Below are 8,061 nucleotides of genomic sequence, written 5' to 3' on the forward strand. Positions count from 1 at the left end.
TTTTGCCGTTTGATGAATTTGATGTTATTCTTGGTTTGGATTGGTTGACCGTGCATGATGCGGTTGTGAATTGCAAAAGCAAGACTATTGATTTGAGGTGTGCAAATAACGAGATAATCAGAGTTGAGTCTACGGACTTAAAGGGGTTGCCAACTGTAATATCAGCAATGTTGGCCCAGAAATATGTAAGAAAGGGGTGCGAGCATACCTTGCGTATGTACTTGATGACAAAGAATTAGAAAAGAAACCCGAATCTGTGCCGGTGGTTTGTGAATACCGGATGTTTTCTGAAGAATTCTGGGTTTACCACTGCTCGGAGGTAGAGTTTGGTATTGAGCTTGTACCGAACTACGCCAATTTCGATAGCTCAGATCGTATGGCACCAACCGAGTTAAAAGAATTGAAAGCTCAGTTGCAAGAGTTGACGGATAGAGGTTTCGCTCGACCAAGTTTCTCACCTTGGGGTGCACCAGTATTGTTTGTGAAAAAGAAGGACGGAACCATGAGGTTGTGCATTGACTATCGTCAGCTGAATAAAGTGACGATAAAGAATAAATATCTGTTACCGCGTATTGATGATTTGTTTGATCAACTAAAGGAGCCTCGGTGTTTTCAAAGATAGATTTGAGATCGGGTTATTACCAGTTGCGAATTCGAGATTCGGATATACCCAAAACTGCTTTCAGAACGAGATATGGCCACTACGAGTTCTTAGTGATGCCGTTTGGGCTCACTAATGCCCCTGCGGTATTTATGGATTTGATGAATCGGATCTTCAGACAGTATTTGGACGGTTCCGTAGTTGTGTTCATTGACGACATCTTGGTCTATTCAAGAGATGAGACTGAACATCTTGAGCACCGAGATTAGTGTTGCAAATTTTATGGGATAAGCGGTTATATGCTAAGTTCGATGAAGTGTGAGTTATGGTTAGAGAGGTTAGCTTCTTGGGCCATGTGGTATCTGCATCGGGTATTCGAGTTGACCCGAGCAAAATTTCAACCATACTTAATTGGAAGCCTCTGAGAAATATTACTGAGGTTCAGAGCTTTTTAGGACTCATGGGTTACTACCGACGGTTTGTAAAGGTTTCTCGATGATAGCCACACCCATGACGGCTACTTCAAAAGATATTAAGTTTGAATGGACGGAAAAATGTCGAAAAGTTTTGATCAATCGAAAACTTATTTGATGAAGCCCCAATTTTAGTGCGGCCGAATCGGGCAAAGAGTTTGTCATCTATAGTGACGCCTCCCTACTTGGGTTAGGGTTACGTGTTGATGCAAGAAGGTCGAGTTGTGGCCTATCGTCGTGACAATTAAAGCCACATGAGAAAAATTATCCGACCCATGATCTCGAATTAGTCGCCATCGTATTCGCTTTGAAAATATGGCGACATTACTTATTTGGTGAGAAGTGCCATGTATTTTCGGATCACAAAAGTCTCAAATATTTGATGACTCAAAGAGACTTAAATCTGCGACAAAGGCGTTGGCTTGAGTTGTTGAAAGATTATGAGCTTGTCATTGATTACCACCGGGAAAGGCTAATGTGGTTGCGGACGCCTTAAGCCGTAAATCACTTTGTTTGCTTTTACGAGCGATGAATGTACACTTATGCATTCTATCCGACAATGTGTTAGTAGTTGAATTAAAGGCCAAACCATTATTGATTCATCAAATTCGTGAAGCTCGTAAAGTCGACGATGAATTGGTTGCAAAAGCAAAGTTGAATGTGTTTGAATATGGAATCCGAATTTCAAATTGATGATGACGATTGTTTGAGGTTCGAAGTCGGTTGTGTGTTCCAAGAAATTGAGAACTCATTTCGATGATTCGAATGAAGCCCATTGTAGCCGAATGTCAATTCACCGGGAGTACGAAAATGTACAACGATCTCGAGACGCCTTGATTTTGGTGGCATGGTATGAAATGAGACATTTCGATTTTGTTTGAAGTGTTTAATATGTCGCAAGTAAAGGCGGAACATCAAGTGCCTCTGGTTTACTCCACCAATCATGGTACCGAATGGAAATGGGATCGAGTCACGATGGATTTCAGATCTGGGTTGCCGTATCGGCAAGTAAGAAAGATGCGATTTGGGTTGTTGTGGATAGATCGACGAAGTCGGCTCACTTTATCCCCGCACGTCTGGATTTTTCATTGGATAAACTAGCTGAATTGTATATTTCTCAGTTGTTAGATTACACGGGATACCTATTTCTATCGTGTCGGATAGAGATCCGAGATTCACCTTGCGATTTTGGAAGAAATTGCAAGAAGCTTTGGGTACCAAGCTGCATTTTAGCACCGCTTTTCATCCACAAACCGATGGTCAATCCGAGCGGATAATTCAGATACTTGAGGATATGTTGAGATGTTGCATCCTCGAGTTTAGTGGTTCATGGAGCGGTATTTACCTTTGATTGAATTTGCTTACAACAATAGTTTTCAATCAAGTATTAAGATGGCACCTTACGAGGCCTTGTACGAGCGTAAATGCCGTACACCATTGTTTTGGACCGAGCTCGGTGAAAGTAAAATTTTCGGAGTGGATTTGATTAAAGATGCTGAACAGAAAGTAAGAATAATTTGTGAAAGTCTGAAGGCAGCATCAGATCGTCAGAAGTTGTATGCGGATTTAAAACGAAGAGATATTGAGTATCAAGTGGGAGACAAAGTGTTTCTTAAGGTCTCGCCTTGGAAAAAGATACTCAGATTTGGCCGTAAGGGCAAACTGAGTCCGAGATTCATTGGGCCGTATGAGATCTCGAACGAGTTGGCCCGATTGCATATAGGTTGCTTTTACCCCGAACTCGAAAGAATCCACAACGTTTTTCATGTTTCGATGCTTGACGTTCTGATCCGATCCTTCGACGTAATAAACCCTCCGAGGTCGAAATTCAAGCCGATATGAGTTATGAGGAAGAACCGATTCGTATCCTAGCTCGTGAAGTGAAAGAGTTACGAAACAAAAGGGTTCTGATAGTGAAAGTGTTATGCCTCAAACACGGGATCGAAGAAGCTACTTGGGAACCCGAGAACTCTATGAAAGAGCGATACCCAAACCTATTTACGGTAAGATTGTCGGGACGAAAATTTCTTAAGTGGGGAGAGTTGTGATGCCCTAAAGTGACCCTAGTCGGAAGCGGTTTGGGACCGCTAAACCGAGTCACCAAATTATTTGAATGTGATATTTATTGTCTAAAATATGTGATTATGAATGTGTGAAAGTTTTAGGCTTCGATTTAGTAAATTGCATGTGAATTTAGTCAAAAGGACTTATGGGTGACATTTTTGAAATGTGATAGGCTAATCTACAAGGACCTAATAGTGCATGTAATCAAAAGGGAGGACTTGCATGTCAAGTTTCCCCCCCTAATATGTAGTGGCCGGCCATGAGCATGGGTGGACAAGATGTTATGGCTAAAAACATGTCATAAACATGTTGGGGTAATGCATTATGTAAGGATTAATAAAATAAAGAGCATGGGCAATAAAATATTAGTGTTAGTAGGATGAGAAACAAAAAAAAAAAAAGAAAGGATGTGTGTGATTGTCCCCCCATTGCCGTGAGTTGAAGGAAAGAAAAACAAAAAAAAGGTGTTCATCCTTTGGTTCATCCTTGGCCGAAAATTTTAAGGAGGAAGGAAGAAGAAAGGTTGAAGAGGTTCGGCCATGCATGTAACTAGGCTAAGGTATGTTTGATGATGTTCCATGAGATGCATGCATGTTTTAGTTGTTAGCTTGAGTTCTACCTAGCCCATGGTCTAAATCTTGCTATGTGATGGAAATGACACTCGGCCATGGATGCATCATTCTTGCTTGGTGTTGATGTTGTGTTGGTGAGATATCAAGTTATTTTGTGACCAAAGTTGAGATTTGAATTTTGGAATGAGTAAGGTTTTGGCTATGGTAAATATAAGGGTGATGGATGTTGTGTCATGCTAAATCTAGATGAACAATGTTAGTGCTTATATCTCGATATTCATGAGTTTCTTTCTTGGTTTTACCTCAAACCCATGAAGTATTTTAATTGGTGTTGTTAGAGGTTTCGGTCATGGGATTATAAGCTTGTTAGTTTTGATGGTGAAATTTATGCCTTGCAAGGGTAAATGGCGTCTTGATGCATTCGGCCATGGTAGAAAGTAGATGTGAAATGGTAGTAAGATGAAATGCAAAATGTTAGTATTTGATTACTAGTGTATAAATGCGTATTAGCCGAGTTTTGAATTTGAAACGAAACGATATATAATCAATACAAGTAACCATACTTGTAGGAAGCATTAAGGATATAATTGGCCTCAACATATACATGCATACTCGGCCACATGAGAAGATTAGTGTTGCATGCATTCGGTTAGAGGCAAGCATATTGATGCCTTTATCTTGGTTAGGACAATCGGCAAAAAGGGACTGTGGGTTAATATGTTGAGTTGATGCATGATTTCACATGTATGTGACTTTAATGTCTAATGTATAAATATGGGCTAAGTGCCTTGTGTTCCTCTTTTCGATGCTCAAATGATTAAATCAATTTATTTGTTTAATTAAGCTCAAGAGCAAAGGGGATCTAAATCCGATAAAGGGAAGGAAAAACTGGTCGAATAGCCATCGAAATCGTTCGACAACATCCGAGGTAAGTTCTTGAGTAATAGAGCTTAAATTATGATTTGATTAGATCATGTTTTAAGCAAATCAAAATCATGCTCTTTGTGTGTGGCTATTGAGCCGAAATTGCAAGTGTGATAAGTGTCTTGTGTTTGAGTTTTGCTAATGAAAATGAAATACGAATGTGTCATGATTTATTGTTAAATGTGCATGGTTATTCGAATGATGTCCGGGCTAAGTCCCGAAGGCTTTGTGCTAAGTGACCATATCCGGACTAAGATCCGAAGGCATTTGTGCGAGTTACTAATTAGGGCTAAGCCGAAGGCATTGGTGCGAAGTTACTAAATCCGGTTAAGTCCGAAGGCATTTGTGCGAAGTTACTATAACCGGGCTATGTCCGAAGGCATTTGAACGAGTAGCTATATTCGGTTAAATTCCAAAGGTACGTGATTCGGAATGAATGATCTTGCTGTAAAATTTCAGTTAATACGCTTGTAACATCCCAACATTGAGGTATGTTTCAGTATGTGCTTTGAATTAGTTGAGCCCTTACAAATAAGTATTATTTCGGTTGATAAATGAGCTACCGGCCTTTGGCTAAGTTGATCTTTGTGTATGAATATAAGGGTTAGTAATGTGAAGTAAGTATGATATTGAAAATTTGTGCATATGAAATTATCTGTTTAGCTACATGAATGCTATACTTTGGTTGTGTCTAAATTCTTTGCTCAAAACTTACTAAGCATTTAATGCTTACTCCATTTCTTTGATTCTCTGTTTTATAGATTTTGGTTCTTCAGATATCGGACTCGGGATTTTGAAGTCGAAGTCGCCCACACTATCAAAGCTCCTTTTGGTATACTTTTGGTTGAACTTTGAAATGGCATGTATAGGACCACCCTTTTGTTGTTGGTCATGAACCCTTCGGTATTGTGTAAATTTGGATAGCCATGCGAAAATGGCTTAAATATACTTTGATCATAGCATTATAATCGTTTTGTATGTTGTCCATCGAGAGGTATGGAAATGTTGGCAACGGTTAGCCATGGGAATGGTTATTCATGATCACTTTTGATATATGTATGACAAACTCTAGTCGATCCATGAAGGATCATGAAATAGGTAAAGTTTACCTTAAAAATAGATGTTGGCAGCAGCAGTGATGTGGATGTGAAAAATCACTAAAAATAGTAGGAATGGAATTAAATAGTGAATAAATTATGTAATCGAACCTTGATGAATCTATTTTCATAGGAAGTAACGAAACGTTAATATGAACAGTATATTATGAGATGTTAAAGTTTTCGTGAGACAGGGCCAGAACGGTTTCTGGATCCCTTGATCTGACTTTGGAAATTCATTATAAATTAACCAGAGACATTTAGAAGTCATGGCATATATGTATAGATTCCTTTTTGAGTCTTTTTTCTATAGAAACAAACGGCATCAGTATTGAATCCCTGTACAGGGAGATATCCAGGTCGTAATGCATGAAGGTCAGTGTAGTCGCACCCTGTAACAGGGGAGACTTTAACTAATAAACTGTACTAATTGGCTTGACCAAAAATTCTAGAAAAAAATATGTAAGTGGACATATGAGTCTAGTTTTAGGGAAAAATTACGAAACTGATTTTCGAGTTTTGGAACTCAAGATATGATTTTTAAAGTGACAGTGACGCAGTTAGCCAACTGCCAGGAAATTTTTAAAATGGACTGTGTAAATGAGTGGTTTAAGCCGTTAACCCCTCGTGTCCGACTCCGGCAGCGGTCTCGGGTACGGGGTGTTACAAGAGTGGACGGAAGAATGTCAACAGGGTTTTGAAGAATTGAAAAAGTTATTAACTGAAGCACCAATATTGGTACAACCCGAATCAGATAAAGAATTTGTGGTGTATAGTGATGCTTCTCGAAATGGCTTAGGATGTGTACTTATGCAAGAAGGAAAAGTGGTGGCTTATGCTTCAAGGCAATTAAAATCTCATGAAAGGAATTATCCGACTCATGATTTGGAATTGGCTGCTATAGTGTTTGCTTTGAAGATTTGGCGACATTATCTGTATGGTGAAAAGTGTCGAGTATATACCGACCACAAAAGTCTTAAGTACTTGATGTCACAAAAAGACTTGTATTTGAGACAACGAAGATGGTTGGAGTTATTGAAAGATTACGAGCTTGTTATTAACTTCCATCCGGGAAAAGCGAATGTGGTTGCCCATGCTTTGAGTAGAAAGTTGCTATTTGCTTTGAGAGCTATGAATACTTAGTTAAAGGTATTAGATGATGGTTCAATTCTAACAGAGTTAAGAGTAAGACCGATGTTTTTACAAGATATTTGTGAAGCTTAGAAAAATGACCAAGATTTGCAAGCCAAGAGAAAGCAGTGAGAAGCTGATACGGGATCAGATTTCAGAATCGGTTCTGATGGTTGCTTGATGTTTAAAAACCAGATTTGTGTACCGAAAAATGATGAATTGATTCAAAAGATTTTGCATGAAGCACATAATGGTTGTTTGGCAGTTCACCCGGACAGTACAAAAATGTATAATGATTTGAAGAAAATGTATTGGTGGAGTGGAATAAAAAGAGACATCTCCAAGTTTGTATCAAAGCGCTTAATTTGTCAACAAGTGAAAGCTGAACACCAAGTACCTTCGGGACTACTCCAGCCTATCATGGTTCCTGAATGGAAATGGGATCGGATTACTATGGATTTTGTATCAGGGTTGCCGTTAACTCCAGGGGAGAAAAATGCCATCTGGGTAATAGTTGACAGACTGACTAAATCGGCTCATTTTATTCTGGTATGTACGGATTATTCTCTTAATAAGTTGGCTGAATTATATATCAGTAAGATTGTTAGACTTCACGTAATACCTTTGTCAATCATTTCGGATAGAGATCCAAGATTTACTTCGCGGTTTTGGCAAAAGTTGCAAGAGGCATTAGGTACGAAGTTGAATTTCAGTACTGCCTTTCATCCACAAACTGATGGACAGTCAGAGAGAGTGATTCAAATTCTTGAAGACATGCTTAGATGTTGTGTATTGGAATTTCAAGGTAGTTGGGAAAGGTATTTACTGTTGGTAGAATTTACTTATAATAATAGTTATCAGATGAGTTTGAAGATGGCACCTTATGAAGCATTATATGGTCGTAAATGTCGGACGCCATTGTATTGGACTGAACTCAAGGAAAATCAGGTTTATGGAGTTGATCTAATAAAAGAAACCGAAGAAAAAGTGAAAGTGATTCGAGATTGTTTGAAAGCTGCATCGGATAGACAGAAATCTTATGCGGATTTGAAACGAAAGGAAATCAAATTTCAAGTTGGTGATAAGGTATTTTTAAAAGTGTCTCCATGGAAGAAAGTTCTTAGATTTGGATGGAAGGGCAAGTTAAGTCCTCGTTTTATTGGACCGTATAAAATAATTGAAAAAGTTGGACTAGTAGC

Source organism: Gossypium arboreum, chromosome 6 (assembly GCF_025698485.1).
Source record: "Gossypium arboreum isolate Shixiya-1 chromosome 6, ASM2569848v2, whole genome shotgun sequence".
NCBI classification, from domain to species: domain Eukaryota; kingdom Viridiplantae; phylum Streptophyta; class Magnoliopsida; order Malvales; family Malvaceae; genus Gossypium; species Gossypium arboreum.